General features: G+C 42.3%; 1 protein-coding gene and 1 pseudogene across 3 annotated transcripts in view; both read right to left on the reverse strand.

The window, feature by feature from the left end:
- LOC124619745 (ankyrin repeat and IBR domain-containing protein 1-like) overlaps positions 1-22669 on the reverse strand; it is a 527110-nt gene that overhangs the window by 492345 nt on the left and 12096 nt on the right. The window lies entirely within an intron of this gene.
- On the reverse strand, positions 4584-4701 carry LOC124620503 (annotated as a pseudogene).

The raw sequence follows: 22669 nt of genomic DNA on the forward strand, positions 1-22669 counted from the left end.
TCCGTATTTCAAGAATTCCATTCTAACATTCCCTGGCATAAACCTGACCGCCACAAACAGAAACTAGACTCGTCATCGAACGTCACAGAATGCCACTCAGCGTCCGAATTGACTCTGGCCCTGTACCGTGTAAGTCCCTATTGCGTGTAATATCGTAGTCTATGTCAGCACAGCTACTAGATTTCTCATTTCAGTCTCTACAAATCTCTTCTTGATGGTCCGTGGTGACTTTCTACCTGTAATCTCTGCCCAGACTTCAGCTCTTGTCATTCGTCTCTTCATGAGAGCCAGTACAACAATCCTACGCTCTTCTTGTGAAGTATTCCCTAAGCTTGGACGAATCTCTAAGATTGTAAACGCAAGAACGAAGTGCTCGGATTAAAAAGGATGCAAGACAAGGATACAGTCTTTGACCTCTACTGTTCAATCTATACATGGAAGAAGCGATGACGGAAATAAAATAAAGATTGAAGAATGGAGATAAAATTCAGGGTTTAAATATGTTGATGATAAGATTCGCTGATGACATTGCTGTCCTCAATGAAAGTGAAAAAGAATTACAGGATCGGTTGAATGGAATGAATAGTCTGATGTGTACAGAATATGGTTTGAGAGTAAACTGAAAAAAGGCAAAGGTAATGAGATGTAAAAAATGTGAAACTCCAGTAGAATTGGTAGCACACAGTAGTGTGACGCTTCTGGAAGGGTCCGCTCCTACTCTTGTTGTCTCGGTGTTGTACTGAGTCCATACTGTCGCTACTACTGTGATCATTACACTACAATCAAGTGTCTGTGCGATATGTCGGTATGCTGTCCCTATGTCCCTCTATCCAGTGACTGAACTATAATCAGTGTCCGATTGATAAACTGCAAGTCCACGTCCTCTGAGTATTCTGTATTGAGATAACGACCTGGAAAGTTCCAATAACGGCAGACACACACACAATAGCCACCACGTTCTCTCGTCATTCCTCTCTTTGTGTACTGAAAATAAGCATGGTTGAGGGTGAAATTTTAGTCCGCTTATCGTATAGGCATGGAAATACTAGAGTATCAGTTTGGAAACTTACGGTCAAGGTGATCATGGCGTAATGCTCTTCCATTTCGCTCAGTCAATAAAAATTTGTTTTTCGTTGCACAGGATGGGAACTGCAAATGTTATGCTATCGGGCAAGGTGGCTCAATGGCTAGAACGCTAGACATTGAGTCGGGATGAGCATGGTCCAAAGTGTCGCCTGGTCATCCGTGTTTAGGTTTTTACGACTGTCGTAGTTTTATCAAATCTTGTAAGCATCTTGCATAGCTATCTTCCGCTCCCAGCGAGTCGAGTGCTTGTGAGTATAACATCTTTGAAAAGGAATTCGCGGCATTGAGTTGTGGGTCGTTGACCAGTGGAGTCTGAGGTGAAAGTAAATGGTTTATATAGGTTGGATTTTTTTTAAAGATGTGAACAATGCAGTTAGCTAAAAAAATTCAAGTAACTGAAACATCCATCAAATCGTTTGAAAGTGTTGATCCTCTTTGTGTTTGTCCCCTGCCCACTAGGTTCGTGTTTCAGGTTACATTGAGCAATAGAGATGAGAGGACAGAGAGTTCTGGCGACGTATGTGAGCGACGTGGAGAAATCCCTTCGGCCAAACAGCTTACAGATGTGTTTACGCCTCAGCAGCAGGCGAGTGCAAAATATCAATAAAGTCTGACTGTAATTGACGTCGGTAGTCGCTTTTAAGGAAAATAGTGAAATTTCCTTTGGTTGTAGCAGTTTATCCGCTTGTAACCTGTTTAGGCTGATTTAGGATCACACGTTAATCGTGTCTCGGCTGCATCTTATCCCTCATCTTTCTACAACCATGCACCGCCTTCAGTGGCTTGCAACTATACGTCATTAAATTGCAACCTCCTCCTTATTACAACTTAGTACAAAACCAGTAAACCTCCCCTCTCCATGCCACGATTCGTTAAAGAATCGAACTCCCATACGTTTAAAGATTGTTGGAAGTCGCTAAATACTCTAATTATCAAAGAAACTATATCAACGTTTATGATATCGTATCTCCTCAACTATATCTCGTGCAACGATTAATTTTACAAGTACATTCAGTGCTGTATGTGGAAAACGTTTGCAAATTGTGTCGCGAATAGAATTAGTTGTAAAGAAGCAATAAATTAAAGAGTCATGCCCGATGCTGAAGGTTTACAGTACGAAGAACCAGAACGGTACGTCATAAAATCTTTTCCTCTCATTAATTAGTGGGGTGTTGTCAGCAACAAAAAGTTTTGAGAAGATCTGAAATTATGTTTAAAGTTTTATGCAAGTTGCCAAGCGTTCTCATCCTCAAATACTGAATGAATACAGTATGGATAATTTGCGCACTGTGTGTTTTGTTGTCGCAAGGCGTATAACTTTCTCTAACTTCAATACAGCGTTAAAGCTATAACGTAAGATTATACCTCTTAATCAGTAGAGTATGACAGAATATTAACTTTTTAAATTAGGTCAATAATTGAATGATCTGCTCAAAATCAAATTTTTGTTGCCCTTGTAAGCCGTTAGATAGCAGCCTTCAACTGGTACTGGGTGACTGGGTGACAGATTTAATAGGTTCTTATTTTAGAGTACTGAGAGACTAACATCAAAACAAAGGAGCACCTTAATAAACATCAGCGATCAATGAAATGCAGCAGGGTGCAGAGAAGCCCCATAAATATTTAAGCTCAGAGTTTCCTTGCAGTCCACATAGCGTGACTCCGACGTCCAACAGGCTCCCAAATACGGTAGCTGCAGCCATCGATCTCCCAGGGAAAATGCTTCCCCTAACAGGTGCGGCTCAACTTCGGGACCTCCCAGACATTTATAACTCTACAGAGTTCATTTATTATTATGTGTCGTTGTGCAACGATGTTTCGTTTCACTTTCAAAGAGAGAGAGTGTCTGCGTGACAGAGAGAGAGAGAGAGAGAGAGAGAGAGAGAGAGAGAGAGAGAGAGAGAGAGAGGGCAGGGAGCCCGTTTTGTCTTCTTGTCGTTTCTGTCTTCGTTTCTTCGTTTAGTAACAGAGACTATAGCGTGACTCACAAAGGGGTGCAGATTTTGATGAAATTCTATGGCCGAAGTACAAGGTCATTTAACTGAATGAAAGTGTAATGTTTTGTTCAGCTGATACGTTATTACTTAACAAGTAAACCTCTGATTCTTTGAAGAATCAAACTTTCTTGTATACAACAGCTTCAAACGTCTGATTACATTCCAAGTAGGTTAATGTGCTACATATCCGATGTTAAACATCCAAGAGAGAAAAAGTTTAGAAACGGTCCGAAATTATGCTTAAAGTTTGTTGGAAGTCGCTAAGTGCTCTCATTGTCGAACACTGGATAATGTAGAATGAAATATCCACTCTGCAGCTTAGCGTGCGCTGATATGAAACTTCCTGGCAGATTGAAATTGTATGCCGGATCTAAACTCGAACTTGGGACCTTTGCCTTTCGCGGGCAAGTGCTATACCGACTGAGCTACCCAAGCACTACTAACGACCCGTCCTCACAGGTTTTATTCTGCCAGTACCTCGTCTCCTACCCTCCAAACTACACAGAAGCTCTCCTGCAAACCTTGCAGACATAACACTCCTGGAAGAAAGGATACTGCGGAGACATGGCTTAGCCACAGCTTGGTGTATGTTCCCAGAAGGAAATTTTCACTCTGCAGCGGAGTGTGCGCTGACATGAAACTTCCTGGCAGATTACAACTGTGTGCCGGACCGAGACTCGAACTCGGGACCTTTGCCTTTCGCGGGAAAGAGCACTTCAATGTGTCGTACAATAATATAAGTTTTAGATACATTCAATGGTATATGCGTATATTATCTGCAAACTGTGATGCGAATATAATTGGTAGTAAAGCTATAATAAATTAAAACGTCATGTCTGTGGATAACGTTTTTCTGCATGAACAGCGAAAAACTACTAACCAATAATTTTTTTCCTTACATCAATTAGCGGGAAAGTCAGCGAGAAGAAGTTTCGTATGCGTTAGAAATTATGTGTAAAGTTTTTTGGAACTTTATAACTCATTGACTTTGTTAAGCACAAACCGCACGTGGCACGGCAACAGATTCTGTGCAGACCAGTCCTCACCAAAGGAAGAGGGAGTAATAAAATCAATCTTTTGATTCTAATCACAGACTCGAATTCCAAATAAAATTCTGAATAAAGTGATACCTAACTGAAACCAGTCGATAAATTAATAAACAAATCATCAAACTTCATTTCTGAATTGACACTACTAAACAAATTTTCCAAAGTCTGTAGACACCACCGAGGTATTGTCTACATAGAGAGGACCATCGGTTGGATGGGCAGTACAAAGTTAACCAAAACTAAAAACTCCTCCCGAACAGGCCATGAAGGCCCAACGGTACCGACCGATCGCCGTGTCATACTCACCACAGGCGTCACTGGATGCGGATGCGGAGGAGCATATGGTCAGCACGCCGCTCTCCCAGCCGTATGTCAGTTTCCGAGACCGGAGCCGCTACTTCTCAATCAAGTAGCTCCCCACTTTGCCTCACAAGGGCTGATGCACCCCGCTTGCCAACAGCGGTCGGCAGACCGGATGGTCACCCATCCAAGTGCTACCCCAGCCCCACAGCGCTTAACTTCGGTGATCTGACGGGAACCGGTGTTACAACTGCGGCAAGGCCGTTGGCACAAATTTAACGCTCCCGTTTAATTAATATAGAGAACGCCCAAGATGGCGAAATCTAGCTTGTTTTTCTGGCCGATATTTCGAATCGTCGTTGAAACCACACGATGGCAGAGGCACACAAATGTTTCCCACATTCTGAGAATTCTAGTCAGTCCAAGACACCAAACTTGAGGGCCGTAATTCGGGTACTCCAGGCAGCCAGGACAGCAGGAATGTCTCCACTTCTCACCCCCGGTTAGGTTGGCTACATGGACGTTTTCGTGTAGCTTTAACTAACCTGGGGAGCAGCTCTCCAGCCCATTCCGTTGCAGTTTCTAGGGGGGTCAACGTCGCAAGGTTCAGTGTACGACAGCTACAGCCATTTAATGTTTCCCTTTACTTTGGGAAGTGCATAGGTTAGTCATCCAGGAACTACTCGTAATGTTTAGTTGCTATGCACGTCGCAATTACAATGGTTACGACTGTACTACCGCTACGTCTGCGCAGCAAGATACTGGCGCTGCAGATCGACATTTAGCGCGGTAAGCTGTTCTGGCCGACCTTTGTTAGTTTTATCTAAGCGTAAACCATGGTTAGTTTCTTCTCTTACAGTGGAACCCATTATTTGATTTCTGCGTTCTCTCTGGGGACTGGTCTTTATTTTGAAAACGGTTTTGTTGCGTGAACTTGTGTACTTTGAACTTGTCCTGCATGATGTCTATTACTCGCCAGCGGCTACATTCTGTAAAAGATAATTTACAGAAACATGCGGCAGGACAGTTTTCGTTTACGTGTTCGTTTTTGAATACATGTTTCTCTAGATTATCCCGACTTTCATTGTTTGTAGCTACCCCAATGCCTATTTTGTAAACCAGTCCCTTGCTAGGAACTGAAACACCTGCGGAAGGAACGAAATCCGACGCCTGGGACAGAAGATCCGGAAGTGAGTGATCTGCTAGGGAACAGTGTCAGTCGGTGCTTCTTCGCTAATCTGCTGTAATCAAATCCACCAACAATCAAAGACTATAGACGTGGCAACAGTGATAGAAAATCTAACCGAATGTACAAACTGGTAAGGTTTCACGCTTATCTCGTCGCCAGGTAAAGGCTTTGTCCTCGTTCTTCTAAAAAAGTAAAAAGAAGCAGCAGATTGTTGGCCGTGAGAATAACAGGCAGACCTCCGAGGTAGGAGATTTTGCCCACTTTGCGATGGTTCAGATGGCTCTGAGCACTGTGGGACTTACCTTCTGAGGCCATCAGTCTCCTAGAACTTAGAACTACTTAAACCTAACTAACATAAGGACATCACACACATTCATGCCCGAGGCAGGATTCGAACCTGCGACCGTAGCGGTTGCGCGGTTCCAGACTGTAGCGCCTAGAACCGGTCGGCCACATCGGCCGGCTGACTTTGCGAAATGTATGAGAGCAATGCACAGAATTCGACTGTCCATTTCTCATAAACGTCCTTGACAAAAAACAAATGGTTTTGATGGTATACACGCGAATCATTGTGGAATTAAGGCTATACGGAATTTCTTACCATCTCCTTGATGCTCTCAGAAAAGTATCATCACATCACGAGTGTTATTTCCGGCTGTGGCAGCTTCTCGCTTCCCATTTTCCACCTCTATCTACTAACCCAATCTCCTTCCTACCTCATAGACACCTTCCTGCAATGTTCTTCGCGGAAATCTTCCTTTCCGTCTCCCTTATGGAGTTCGTTTTAAAGTTTGTTCTGGCCATCTCTGGTCTTCCGCCCTTTCTAGGAGGCCGATCAATAACAGACACTTTTTCTGTTGAACCGATTATCTTTCCGGTTCCCATAATCTCTCATATTGCGTTTTCCTTCACTTGGTCTAGCCTTGATATGCCGCAACTTCTTCTTCGAAAGTGCTAGTACCTTCTCACATATTCAGCTCCAGTGTCCCACATAGCAGCGCTCTCAACAGCTGATTCAAATGTGATTTCCTTCGTCCTATTTTCTATGCTGATATTTCAGATATAACCGTTGATTTGTACTATTTCTGTTTTCCCTTGGCCTATTTCGTTATTTATGTCAACTGTGCATCTGCTTTTGAATGACAAATGTCTGAAAGCGTCACATCCTTAGATTTTTATCTGTTCAAGTGTCAGGATCGTCTACAGGTCTTTTTTGTGCTATTAAAAATTCAGTTTTATACGTGTCAATTGTCATACCCAATTGCTTCTTTCAATTTTTGCAGTATGTCGTATGCATCGCCGTTACTTCCAGCTACAATAACCTGATGGTCAGAGAAGAGAAGGACGTACAAAGTGTTGCCTTCCGTACAACTTTCTTCTCCATCTCTTTGAGGCTTCTTCTAAGTACATTTTAAACATGGTTGGCCACATAGACGATCTTCTTTGCTGTTCTCGGAAGACTGGGAGTAGCAGGGAAAATAATTTTTTCCGCTTTAAACCTACTTGTACAATCTGTATAGAATTGCTGCATAACTATAATAAATGTATGCGAATCAGCTGCACTTATTTTGCCGATCAGCAATCTAGTTTGTGGAACTTTTTGCACATCCACAAAGACTAAATGTGTCAGTACGTGGTTACTGTTTGTTTCTCTGTGAGAATTGTGATGTTCCTATTCAGTGCTTAGTATTCAATGACCTGTCTTCAAAACAGACGTTTCGAATTAAGTTGTATCGAATCGCATATCCACGTCTAAAATTTTAAGTTATTACTTAGCTGATTACCTCGCTAGTGGGCTCGTTGTTGATGCTGGTCGCCATTCCTATTCCGATACGAAGAAACATTAGCTGAGGAAAGGATTGTGGTATTCATGTGGCTTCCATAGATAACTGAGTGATATAAAATGTCTGAACGTTGCAATAATTATATTCATTAATATTTTTCACTCTGAACTAGTAATACAAAATACATCTGCCTTCAGCTGTTCCGCGAAACCACACTAGCTCTTTTTACCACTCTCCCGCCAAGACTATCCATCTACGACCAAGCTAGCACTAAGACCGTCCACAGCGAACAAGTACAGAGAGGTAAGATAAATTGTTTACAACTTCTTCAGTAACAGTCACTGGTATAACTTTAAAAAATAAATAAAATGAATTTGCAGAATTTAAGTAAAGTGTTTCATAATTAATTCAGATATCTAGATTATGATTTTTAAGTACGAAATAATTAGTCTTTATGAGCATGTATTTTGTGATGTTACTTTTATAATAACTAAGGTTCCGATCCCCTATGGTGCCATAGGATTCTCTTTGTATCATTGGCTTTATTGCATTACCAACTCTGTAAGGTAATATTCCATATGTATGTGAATATCCCGGCATAAATCTGCTCTTCTAGGTCCTGTACTTCTATTTCTTCTCTTTGTTTCAGAATCGACTTAATAGTCTAGCCAGTGCTGATATCACACTAATTCCTCAGTAAGTATAGTAGTATTGTCTCCCATCTGTTTTACAAACAGAACTATTTACATCGTCTCACCATTCACCTGGATCTGTATTTCCCTTTTAGGCATATGCTGTACCTCTTTTCAATTTAAAACTGTTCATTTTCACCGACAGGCCAGTGCTCATTAGATAAATTCGTATGAAAGGAGGAGGACGTCATGAATGCAAGAATATCTTTTAACGACTCTGTTATTGTGGGAATGTCCATTTCGGGTGGCAATACGAAATAATGTGAAACTCGGGAGTAGGGTGCGACGGAGGCTTTAAATGGAACCCAAGAAGTTCTATCTGTATCACTTTTGTGGGTTTTCCGGAGGGGCCAGCACCTAACATCTACATTCACGTCTACCTCTATATTCCACAAGCTATCATGCGGTGTGTGACGTAGAATACTTCGTGTACTGCCACGTTCCAACAGAAAATACACTGACGGAAAGAAAATTGTAACACCAAGAAGGATTTTTACGACATAATCAAAAGCTGGCAGATGTGTTTGTACATCTAAAAGATGACGTCTGTTCAAATTTCAAGCCTGACGCTTAAGAGTGGAGCTAGTTGCGTCACTATGAGGATGCAAATTAGGTTTCCTTCAAATACACGCTGTGACAGTCGTGAGGGTAGTTCCATTTGAGATGCTCTGGATGGCCACCTGGCACTACCGAGAGGAAAGAAAATCGTGTTGAGAGTATGGCTCTGGCGCACCATACTTCATCTGCAGCAGCAATTTAAGCAGCTGGAACCACAGTGACACAAAGAACTGTTACAAATCGGTTGCTTCAAGGACAGCCTCGAGCCAGGCGCTCAGTAGCGTTCATTCCACAGACCCCAAACCACAGTCATTTGCGACTCCACTGGTGTCAAGCGAGAGCTCATTGGAGGGAAAGGTGGAGGTCTGTTGTGTTATCTGATGAAATCTGGTTCTGCCTCAGTACCAGTGGTGGCCGTGTGCTGGTTAGGAGGAGACCACTTGGGGCCTGCAACCAGCTTGTATGCGTGCTAGACACACTGGGCCTACAACTCGAGTTATGGTCTGTGATGCAATTTCGCATGATATCTGGAGCACTCGCGTGGCTATCCCACACACCCTGACTGCAAATTTGTACGTGAAACTGGTGATTCGACCGGTTGTACAGCCATTCATGAACAGCATTCCAGGGGGCGTTTTCCAACAGGATAACGCTCGCTCACACACCGCTGTTGTAACCGAAAATGCGCTACAGACTGTCGACATGTTGTCGTGGCCTGCTCGATCACCAGATCTGTCTCCAATCGAGCACATATGGAAAATCGTCGGACAACAACTCCAGCATTGTCGACAAACAGTATGAACCGTCCCTGTACTGGCCGACCAAGTACAAAGGGCACAGAACTCCATCCCACAAACTGACTTCCAGTAATTATACAACACGGTGCGCATATGTTTGCAGGCCTGCGTTCAACATTCTGATGACTACACCGGTTATTAATGTATCAGTATTTCACATTAGCAATGGCTTATCTCGCGCTTACATTGCCCTGTCATCTTGCAATGTTAATCAGTTAAACATGTTATCTAGAAAAATGCATTCACAAAATTTCAGCTGTACATTTGCTATACTTTGCTGTTGCGATTTCTTTCTCCATGAGTGTAATTCGCGGGAAAACCAGCTGTTAAGCGCCTCTGTGGAAACGAATCTTATCTCCATGGACTTTTCGCCAGCTATACGTAGGAGGAATCAGTATATTGGTTGACCCTTCAAGGAACATATGCTCTTGGAATTTTGACGGTAGATCTTACCGTGGTGGCCGGCCGGAGTGGCCGTGCGGTTCTAGGCGCTACAGTCTAGAACCGCGAGACCGCTGCGGTCGCAGGTTCGAATCCTGCCTCGAGCGTGGATGTGTGTGGTGTCTTTAGGTTAGTTAGGTTTATGTAGTTCTAAGTTCTAGGGGACTCATGACCTCAGAAGTCCCTTAGTGCTTAGAACTATTTGAACCTTACCGTGGTACACACCGCTTCTCTTGCAGTCTCTGCCACTGCAATTGGCTGATCGTCGCCGTGAGGCTTTCACTCTTACTATATGAACCCATAATGAAACGTGCTGCCCTTCTTACAATCTTCTCTATTTCCTCTATCAATCTTATTGGTGGGGGCCCCAGACTGACGAGCAATATTCAAGCATTTCTTGAATGACTGTCCAGTAAGCTACTTCTTTTGTTGATGGACTAAATTTCTTGAGGATTCTTCCACTGAATCAAAGTATGGCGTCCACCTTAACTGCGATTAATTTTATGTGGTTGTTCCACTTCAGATCACGTCATCGCGTAGTCTTGGATATTTTATGGACGCATCCGTTCAGAATGGCATGCTGTGTTCTGTTTGCACGAAACTCTTCAATCCGATCACACAACTGATCTGACGTTGCGTATGCGCGTATTTTGATCATTAGGTGGCGGTGCGGAACAGTACCGAACGTCTTCGCAAGGCAAGCAACACTGCATCCACCTGAGCGCCTTTATGTTCTGTTTTCTGAATCTCGTATACGACCAGAGCGAGCTGCGCTTCGCACGATTGTTGTTTTCTGAAGCCACGTTGGTAGATTCTCGGTCTCCAGAAAGTTCACACTACCCTAGCATAGAACATGTTAAAAAATTCTTCAACATTCCGAAGTCCGTGATATAGCACTGTTGTTTATTTCGTCCGTTCGAAGACCCTTCTTGAAAACTGGAATGACCTGTACATTTTTCGATCAATTTGGAGATTTAACTCCCCCAGAGACCCATGGTACACAGCTGCTAGAAGAGGGGAGTTTCTTTCTGATGCCCCTTGTAGAATCGAACTGATATCCCCTCAGGTCTAGTGACATTTCCTCTGTTAAACGATTTCAGCTGCTTTTCTGTTCCTTGGTCATTTTTTTTTTCAATATTGGTCATTGTGTCGTTCTTGCGACGATTTAGAGGAGGAACTATAGCGCTATCTCCCTCTATGAAATAATTTTGGAAAAAGATGTTTTGTATTTGGGCCTTTCCTGTGTCATCCTCCGTTTCAATCTTAATATGGTCACAGAGATGGACTGGAAAGGAAATCCTTCCTGGCCCTTTCAAAGGTACCATCCCATCATTCATCTTCATCGATTTAGGGGAACAATGGAAAAAATTAAATCTAAGTTGCTGGATGAATTCATCATCTTCCAGAATCCAAGTCCTATATTTGGTCGGAGGTGTTCAGGCATAACATGTAAATCTACTAGTTGCGCTTCCCACATAACGTCGGCATCGGCAGAATTCCTATATGCGACATGTTCATCAAAAGCTATGACGAGCCGTCGAAATTTACAAAAGCTATATATCTTGCATATACGGTTACGCATCTAGCACCTACTGAACTGAACATAGCATGTTAGCAGTCAACAACGAGAAGCGAAGTCCTGTTAACACATGTCCGCCAATAACTGTGACTTCGGAATTTACAAAAGCTGCATATCTTGAACATACGGTCACGCAATCACCACCTATTGAACTGAACATAGCATGCTTGCAACCAACAACGTTCCGCCTAGCGTGAAGCGAAGTCGTGTTCATTCAGCACAGAGATTTGGCCTTATCGCCAGGTTAACTGTGCGAAAGCATGAGACTCGGTAAAGCCAGATTTAGACCCGTGATAAATTAAGCTATTTCCGGCCAGTTGTACTAGCATATACGTACGTTTCGAAGCAACAAGTTACACTCAAGATCATAAAGTTCATAGATTGTGACTGTATCAGTGCCTCAGTAGAAAACTGAAAGTAGCGAACCAAGGACTTCTAACTACACTTGCTTTGGTCTGCCAGTTGTCATTTTTATGAGATTAATGTTTCCATGAAAGACAGCAAGAAATGTTCGGGTGCAAATCTTCCAATCATCCAATTTATGCTTACTTCTTCCTCCTACTCCACATCTTTATCGTCACCAGTTATGTGACACCTACTGCTTGATAAAGACTTCAGCTAGATTTTACCGCGCATTACGGTCTTAAGCTCCAAACACCCATGCTGCTCTCACATGTCTTTAATGAAATCTACCCACCTTCCATTAGGTCGGTGTTATCATCAATTCTTATCTACTGAGTTGCTAAACATGTATGTGACCACTAGGTTTAAGTTGAAGGCTGCCTATCAGCTGTCTCCCAGTGGCAACAAAAATTTGTTTTTCACTATTTCATATAATTATTCACCGAATTTAAAGATTTGAAATGCTGTCGTATTCTACTCATTAAGAGGCTTAAGTATTAAGTATTATAAGTGTTAAAGTTAGAAACTGTAAATGCCTCGAGAAAGCGCAGCTCTTGGCACGCAAATTACTTAGACTATATTCATCCAGTATTGGAGAAGGAGAGGACTTGGCGACTTCCAACAAACTTTATGCCACACACACACACACACACACGCACACGCACACGCACATGCACACGCACACACACACACACACACACACACACACACACACACACACACACACACACCGTTGGTTGTCGAAGCAGTAAAACTTCAGTATGTGGAATCCCGTTTTAATTTATCACTTCACCACTGCTGACTCTACATGCAGTACACGTATACCACTGTATGTACCTGCAAAATTGTGTCACTGTACTGCACATAGTTTAGGAGAGTTGAGGTCATAAACACTGATATGTCGGGAAAGTTAGCTTTTCTGTTTTACGTATGGCAGTTCGATTCTTTAAAGAACTAGGGGTGGGGTATTACTGGTGTCTTAGCATACAGCCAAGAATGTCCTTGGTCCAGTTTTCATACGTTCACCTAGCTGCATATCACTCTCAATTGCACTAAAGTTTCATTACAGTTATAATTACGCCTTCCCACGTCAGTCTTTTTGCGACACTGCAGTGGAGTATATGACACGACAATACAGGCTTTACTAGTGAACAGTTTAATTTTATTTCTTTTCATGAATGTGGTTTTTTAAAAATTCGTTTCTATCTGTGATCAGTTTCACTGTCGTCTAAGTATTGTAAACTAAACAGGATAAATGTGTTTGTATGTGTATTGTTACCTAAAACAGTTAGAAACAGTTTTATAAAATCTGTGCGGTAGACACACATCAATGTTAGGAGCTTTGTACTGCGTCGAATCACTGAACACTCTCAGTGGTTAAAACGAAATCTCTGAAATATATAAAGTCTTTGACAACAAAAAGCCATCAGAAAAGGAAGTTCTTTAGCTATGACTAAGTAAAGATGAAAGTGTGACTGGCTGAGGTATAGCGTTCATGGCTGCAGCAATGTCTCGCGTTTGAAGAGGCGAGTTACAAGGGCCACAGTACGATGGTTACTTATAATGCTGCTTCAAGAAGAATAAAAATAAGAGTACTGTTTGGTCACAGCAAGTGTTAGAAATGTTTGGATCTGGAGACGAGAAACTATAATTTGTAATTATGAAGCATTGTTTCGCCGAGTTACTACTTCTCACCTGCAGGAACCAAAAATGTAGGAGCGAAGATTTTTAGCTTTGCAAACTTCTGCGTGTTTTTTAAATTATTTGCACATATAATTACCATGTGAACTTTAATTGTAATTTCATTATTACAAATGATTATTACCTGGATGCCGTGTTCTCTTACATTCCGAGTGACACATTGTGAATGCTAAATTTGATTAATACCAAAGACAGTAACGTTGTCAGAAAGTAAAACAAATTTTTTCTTGAATTTGAAATTTCATATTCTTGCTAATTAATGAAAGTCATTAAAGAATTTGAAGAAAAACTGATATGAAATTAACATTTAAAATAACTCTTGAAACAACTAAATTTTACTTCTTATTGAACTGAATTAATTTTCTATTACTTTGGTAGTTTTCTATATCTATATTTTGGCTGTCGTATTTCTGTGTTGCCAAGGTATTTTAATACTGCTCTGAAATTATTAGCGCTAAAGTGAAGTAATATTAAGAGTGAATTTTAAGTATTTGGGAAACTTTGTCTAGTACCATTCTTAACAGTAAAGTTTATATGAACTTTACTGTTAAGAATGGTCTTAGATAAAGTTTTCCAAATACTTAAAATTCACTCTTAATATTACTTTACTTAAGCGCTAATCATTTCAGAGGAGTAGTCGTGCAAGGTACTACTGTCATCCATTAATTTTTCAGTTTGTGCAACATTATTTCAAACAATTCTAAAATTATGGGTATGAACCCTGATTTAACTAAAGATTTTCGTTTTGATTCCCTGGATACACCAGCACAAGTGATGTCTGACGTCACCAATACATATGTAACTGTTCATTACGCGAATTTCAGTCTGTTTACAACCAATTAGATTCTGAAATAAACTGCCTGCCTGACGACTAAATTATTTCATTCTATAATTAGAATTTCATTAATATACTAATTTTACTTAATGATAAATTCGACTTAACTGTCTGAACTGACCTTGTTAATTACACAAATTATTTCATTCTACAATTAGAATTTCATTAATATACTAATTTTACTTAATGATAAATTCGACTTAACTGTCTGAACTGACCTTGTTAATTACATTTATTTTACAAAGTCCTTATTAAGACAGTGATTTCAATAGCAATTTTGATGATTAGTTGTAGACTTCTCCACATGATTTTGGTCAAATTACTTCAGAATAGATACCTTACGACAAACCATGTATACGTAATCACAGTAGATTACAGCGTATAGCGTACGGAGAGGAACTGTTACTTAATCTGTTCGCTCGCCCATTTGTTTGCCTTCCTCTCTCCTCTAGTAATTCACGACATGCATTGTTCGTTAAATACCCTCATTTTCTCAATGATTTCGCGTTTGAAGACTATATTCACTGCCATAACTCAGAACTGGTAATAGTCGCGGATGGTCAAGTGTACATTTCATATCCGGAGCTTGGTTTTAAAACTCCTGTTTAGCTTACCTAAATCGCTCCAGCTCATCTTCTCTGTTTCTTTCTCTTTTCAGTTGCTCTGTCCAGGAAAACACTTACAACTAGTTCCGTGACTTAACCACTAATTTGTACCGTTTTCTTTTCGATATGTTGGTTATACGGTGTATTTTAAGAAAAATGTCTCACAATCCTGCATGTGACAATACTGTCAAAACAAGAAAATAAAAGCCCTATGAACATATAACCGGAAAAACACATACTGAGATTTTGTTCGTTCCGTGCTACGAAAGCCACATATTTGTTGACACTACAGGAGGCACTTAATGTGGTTAGCACCCATTCCTACACAACCTTCAGCCCTGCTCCTCCGCGGTGGAGAAGTGCTCCTACTATGAGTGCGCCTTTTCAATGGGTGGGGGACACCTTCCGATACCGTCATAGCCAGAAATCTAAGGCAATAATGTCAGTGAATGGGGATGCCGCTGGACCTCCAAGACAAAACATTATACATTAATGTAAGACACTGACGCAAGTGGCTTAGAAACAGGGGTGGCGCCTAAACGACACGTCGGTTGTCGATTTACAAGAGCAACATTCTGTAATATTGCTGGTTATTTGTGTTGAAGAAACTGGTATTAAACAGCACCTGTTAATTCGTTGTTTGAAGTACTACTCACTAACTGATACTAAAGCGAACCTACTGCTTACTTCCATGATCGCTCAAGTATTTGAATAGGACTCCCGGAGTATATCGGAAAAATTCAAAGAAAAGCAGGACGTTTTGTATTATCTCGAAATTTGGGAGAGAGTGTCACTGAAATGATACAGGATTTGGGGGTGGACATCATTAAAAGAAAGGCGTTTTTCGTTGCGACGGTATCGTCTCACGAAATTCCAATCACCAACTTTCTCCTCCGTATGCGAAAATATCTTGTTGACAGTGACCTACATAGGGAGAAACGATCACCACCATAAATAAGGGAAATCAGAGCTCTTACGGAAAGATATAGGTGTTCGTTCTTTCCGCCCGCTATACGAGGTTGGAATAATAGATAGTTCGATGAACCCTCTGAAATGCACTTAAATGTGATTTACAGAGTATCCATGTAGATGTAGATGTAGATGCCCTCACTGTGTGAATGTCACCTTACCCGTAAATAACATGTAAGCTGTGGACTGTGGGCTATAGATTTCAGCGCCCCGTCTTAGAATCCACAGGCATAACTACAGAGTGTCCTTAAAATCCCGCTATCACTTTAAAATATCATAACTTGGAAACTATTAGAGACAGAGATAGAACATCGTGGTTTCTTGTATAATGCTTAGCAGCTATCACAGCTTTTTTTCTATTGCCCCAGAATTTCAGTGTGTGCCCCACTCTTCGCTCGTAGAAAATCAGAGTGATATTCCAATTCCATTCGTGTAGGCCTAAGCATCGTTATTCGAGCATCAACATGATTGACTGCGATGTCATTGACTGGTGCTGTGCAAGCGAGAATCTGGACGTAACCACACAAAAATAAGTCTAATGACGTGACATTAGGAGGGTGTGGTTTCCATGAGATGAGACCATCACCACCCATACAGCTCTCAGGAAATGCATAACTCAGTACATCCCACATGTTCAAACTCCGATGTAGCGGTGTTGGTAGATAACGCAAAGCGGCAGCTCTTCAATCTGTTGCAGAAGCAACCGTCAGGACACGTATGGGTAAATGTTCCCCATTATAGTTTTCTCAGCGAAGAACAATCGGTCTAACACCTTATCGTGTATTACGCCACACCAAAAATTAAGCTTCAGTGTATCACGGATGCGGTCACGTGTGTTGCGTAAGTTTTCAGGCTCTCAAATCCTAATGTTCTTCTTTTTTCTTGTCGAGTCATCAGTCTTCTGACTGGTTTGATGCGGCTCGACACAAAATCCTCTCCCGTGCCAGTCTCTTCATCTCAGAGTAACACTTGCAACCTACTTGCTCAACTATTTTCTGGATGTATTCCATTCTCTGTCTCTCTCTGTAGTTTTTACCCTCTAAAGCTCCCTCTAGTACCATGGAACTTATTACCTGATGTCTTGACAGGTGTCTTACCATCCTGTCTCTTCTTCATGTCAGTGTTTTCCATAAATTCTATTCCTCGCCGATTCTCCGGAGAACCTCCTCATTCCTTACGCTGTCTTCTCACTCTCGTTTCAGAATCATCTTCTAGTCGTCGCAACATTTGCTCCTTCATAATCGGAGGGCAAACTGTATGAAAACTACGTCAGTCTCTTCGTTTAGGTGCGAATGATCGCTCGTCTGTTGGTCACCGTATCAATCTGCTGGACATAAGGTGGCGTCGAGAATCTCGTTCGCTGTATATGACGCGTATCTGTTCATTAAAGCCATAGCCTAAAACTTAGTAGACTACCAAATATGGTATTTCCCGCGTGGAATATTAAGGATCGGAGTTCATAGTCCACAGAATCACAAGTCTTGTTCTCATAGCAGTGCAACTTACAAACGACCGATGCGGAATGTCTGATATGGTGGTAGTTGTAAGTGCTATGCCTGACAACGGGATTGGCCGGAAGAATGGAAGCCAAACATAATTAGAAATGAACAATTAACGGCAACAGGAAGATGGCATGCCGGACGGAGTGGCCGAACGGTTCTAGGCGCTACAGTCCGGAACCGCGCGATCGCTACGGTCGCAGGTTCGAATCCTGCCTCGGGCATGGATGTGTGTGATGTCCTTAGGTTAGTTCGGTTTAAGTAGTTCTAAGTTCTACGCGACTGATGACCTCAGAAGTTAAGTCCCGTAGTGCTCAGAGCCATTTGAACCATTTTTTGAAGATGGCATACAGTGCCGAGTAATGGCCGTTATCGACATATGTAAATGCGCCATTTGTCAACCGGTAATTGTCTTCGACATATGTTAATCGCTTTTCTTCTACTTTTAAACCCACTATATCGTACAAGAATATGGGACATTTGTTTGAAACTCTTTATCTTAGTCTTACTCTAATTTTTTTGTCTGCTTTAAAACTTACTCCATTCAGGGCTTCCAGTCGTTAGGGTTACGTCCCGTCGTCAGGGTCATTAGATACAGAGTCTACTGTGTTATCTCTGCGTCACCTCGTTCGGTTAACACAGAACGAGTTGCTTTTTTACACCGTGACTCGCTATTCCAAAATTCTTGAGCCATTTCTCTCTCCATTTATCGCCTGGAATGTGATTCCATGTATGCAAAAGGCAAACATTGTGAGTGGTTACCGACAATACAGCATGAATATTTTATTAATTTCTTCGTGTATGGTTCCTCGACCTCAATCTAACTTCTAAATGGTGAAAACATTTAAAAAACCACCACATTATTTATTTATTATACAAGATGCCTTTACTGCAATTGGTATATACACTGAGGTGACAAAAGTCACAGGATACTTCCTAATATTATGTCGGACCTTCTTTTTCCCGGCATAGTGATGTGGTGAAAATGCAACAAGTCGTTCGAGGTTCAGAAATATTGTGTCATGCTGCCTCTGTAGCCGTTCATAACCTCGAAAGTATCCCATATGCACAATTTTGTGCATGAGCTGACCGCTCCATTATGTCCCATGAATGTTCGATGGGGTTCATATCTGGCTATCTGGATGACGAAGCCATTCACTCAAATCCTCTAGAATGTTCTTCAAACCAGTCGCGAATAATTGTAGCCCGGTGACATAGCGAATTATTATCCATAAAATTTCCATAGTTTTTTGGGAACGTGACGTCCATGAATGGCTGGAAATGGTGTCCAATTAGCCGTGCGTCCAGAGGTCCCAGTCCATTCCACGTGAACACATTCGTTACCATAGTGGACCCACCACCAGCTTGCGCAGGGCCTTGTTGACATCTTGCGTCCATGACTTCGTGGGGTCTGCACCACACTCGGACCTTGCCATCAGTTCTCACCATGACTTCGTGGGGTCTGCACCACACTCGGACCTTGCCATCAGTTCTCACCATGACTTCGTGGGGTCTGCACCACACTCGGACCTTGCCATCAGTTCTCACCATGACTTCGTGGGGTCTGCACCACACTCGGACCCTGCCATCAGTTCTCACCATGACTTCGTGGGGTCTGCACCACACTCGGACCTTGCCATCAGCTCTCACCAACTACAATTGGGACTCATCCGATCAGGTCATTGTTTTCCATTCGTATAGCGGCCAAGCAGTATGGTCACTAGTCCAGGAAAGGTGCTGCAGGATATGTCGTACTGTTAGCAAAGGCACTCGCGTCGGTTGTCTGCTGCCATAGCCCAAAAACGACCAATTTCGTCGCACTGTCCTAACGGATACTTTCATCCTACGTCCCACATTGATTTTTGCGGGCATTTCACGCAGTGTCTGTTAGCACTGACTAAGCAAACGCCGCTGCACTCGGCCGTTAAGTGAAGGCCGTTGGCCACTGCGTTGTCCGTGGTATTCTCGGCACACACTTAACTCTGTGGATCTCGGAATATTGCATTCCCTAACGATTTCCGAAATGGAACGCTTCTAGCGCGTTCAAAGTGTGTTAATTCACGTCGTGCGGGCATAATCATGAAGGAAACCTTTTCGCGTGGCTCATCTAAGCACAAATGACAGCTCCGTCAATGCCTGTCCTTTTATACCCTCTGAATGCGGTACTACCGCCATCCGTACTTATGCATGTCGCTATTGTAAGAATTTTGTCACCTCAGTGAACGGGGTGATTATACAGGGTGATTCAAAAAGAATATCACAACTTTAGGAATTTAAAACTCTGCAACGACAAAAGGCAGAGCTAAGCACTATCTGTCGGCGAATTAAGGGAGCTATAAAGTTTCATTTAGTTGTACATTTGTTCGCTTGAGGCGCTGTTGACTAGGCGTCAGCGTCAGTTGATGCTAAGATGGCGACCGTTCAACAGAAAGCTTTTTGTGTTATTGAGTACGGCAGAAGTGAATCGACGACAGTTGTTCAGCGTATATGGGGCACTGAGAATCCGCGGGAAACAACTCAGTATGAACGTGACTCGCCTAAGGTGAATGTTTTCTGTGCCATTTCAGCCAATAAAGTTTTTGGTCCCTTTTTCTTCGAAGGTGCTACTGTAACTGGACTACAGTATCTGGAGATGTTAGAGAATTGGCTCTTCCCTCAGCTCGAACAAGAAGCACAACAATTCATATTTCAGCAGGATGGAGCGCCACCACATTGGCACTTATCTGTCCGTAACTACCTGAACGTCAACTACCCGAGGCGATGGATCGGCCGCCAGGCAGCCCGTGACAGAGCACTTCATCACTGGCCTCCAAGAAGCCCTGATCTTACCCCCTGCGATTTTTTCTTATGGGGGTTTGTTAAGGATATGGTGTTTCGACCACCTCTCCCAGCCACCATTGATGATTTGAAACGAGAAATAACAGCAGCTATCCAAACTGTTACGCCTGATATGCTACAGAGAGTGTGGAACGAGTTGGAGTATCGGGTTGATATTGCTCGTGTGTCTGGAGGGGGCCATATTGAACATCTCTGAACTTGTTTTTGAGTGAAAAAAAATCTTTTTAAATACTTTTTGCAATGATGTATAACAGAAGGTTATATTATGTTTCTTTCATTAAATACACATTTTTAAAGTTGTGGTATTCTTTTTGAATCACCCTGTATTTAAAGTTTCAGTTACAAAATGCTGTAAAAAAACGAGCCGCTGGTGAGAATAACGTCAGTTTTGAACGGAATACTATCGAAGAGAGGGGAAACGTTATGAAACCAAAAAAAATTAACGAAAATTTTATCACTACATGTCACAGTAAGCGGCAGAATTTGCAAAATGGAAAATGCTGTTCCTCAGCTTGCGTTTGAGACGGTCGGCGTAACTTTTCAAGACAGGATCGCGCGCTTCTGACAAAGCTCTGATCGGTACTAGCTCTGCAGAAGTTCAGGCCAGTCAAGGGTATGAAAAAAGGGTTTGGTCCGATGCCTGCCTAGGGCCATGCCTGCCAAGGATCTGAAGAAAATGATTACGAAATTCGAAAATGCAGGATCTTTTGAAGTGCAGTGTGGCAGAGGGAGCGACACAATTGTTCCGACCTCAGTAAAAGCTGTGCCCACAGCACTGCAAAGGGGGTGGAGCAGTGGCGGGCAAACATGAAATGCACCGAGCGAGGTGGCGCAGTGGTTGGCACAATGGACTCGCATTCGGGAGGACAATGGTTGCGTCCAGCGAACCTGATTTAGGTTTCCCGTGATTTCCCTAAATCGCTTCAGGCAAATGCCGGGATGGTTCGTTTGAAAGGGCACGGCCGACTTCCTTCCCCATCCTTCCCTAACCCGAGGGGATCGATGACCTCGCTTTTTGGTCCACTCCCCCAAATCAACCAACCATGCAGTGCACGGGGAACTGTCTGAGCCGGCCGCGGTGGCCGAGCAGTTCTAGGCGCTTCAGTCCGGAACCGCGCGACTGCTACTGTCGCAGGTTCAAATCCTGCCTCGGGCATGGATGTGTGTAATGTCCTTAGGTTAGTTAGGTTTAAGTAGTTCTAAGTTCTAGGGGACTGATGACCTCAGATGTTAAGTCCCATAGTGCTCAGAGACATTCGAACCATTTTTTTTGAACTGTCTGAACTTTGGACGTATGGTGAATAAAATTCTGAAACAGCGTGGATGTGTGGGTAGCACAGACAGCGAAGCAGATTCTGCAGATGTATTTTGGAAATTCTAGATTTATCAGCCATCATTTCCCTACAGCCTCGCCGTCCAGATCACGTGATCTTAACCCGTGTGATTCCGGCAGTGGGATTATCTGGAAGATGCCGTGTTCAGTGCTCCGATCACAAACATAGGTGAAACGAGGACACGCACTGCGCAACGCATTCTGAAAGTGACTCCCGTGCCACTCCTGTCGGTGATGGAACATGCTATTTCTCGATTTCAGCTTGTGGCAGAAAAAGGCGGACAGCGTACTGAATATGTCTTGCGTCATGCTCATGACATTTAAAAACCGATGTCATTGTTGCTTTTTATGCGGTTTTTAGCCTCAAGAGAGTTAAAAACCGATTTCATTGATACTTTTATGCGGATTTTGGCCTTTGGATGGTTAAAAACCGAGTTTTCCCATCCAATGAGGTTTTTACCTTGCTATTATGGATGGGCTTATCTAACTAACAGCGCTACAACTGGTGAATCTTAGACTTGTGTGGTCATGCATATTGCGCAGTACGTTTGGTTTAATGTGCAACTCACACTTTAGCCGTCCTATTACTGGGCATTTGTCATTTGTAACCGAACACATTTACATTATGACGCTCAGAGCGCCATCTAGTGGGTTATTTTTTTTCCTTTGCATAACGTTTCCCTCATATTTGACGTCATTCTGAACAGCGGTTCTTTTTTTTACAACATTTTTGGAACAGGAGCTTTAATTAAGATCATCCTGTATATCACATTTTCAAAGTCCATTACGTAATACTTTTTTCAAGAATTAATGCAAGTACGCAACGCTGTGGTCACATGGCTGAGCTCCGCCTGTCTATGAATTATGACTCGCCGCAAAATGGCACGTGTAACCTGTTTATTGTTCTATTGGAAATGTATTCTCAAACTTCTGAAAACGGACAAAGGCCGAACTGGCCGGTAATGTGGTGTATTTATATAATGCAATAAGAACTTATTGCATGATAACATTGACA

The sequence above is a fragment of the Schistocerca americana genome, chromosome 6, assembly GCF_021461395.2.
Source record: "Schistocerca americana isolate TAMUIC-IGC-003095 chromosome 6, iqSchAmer2.1, whole genome shotgun sequence".
In the NCBI taxonomy this organism is placed as follows: Eukaryota; Metazoa; Arthropoda; class Insecta; order Orthoptera; family Acrididae; genus Schistocerca; species Schistocerca americana.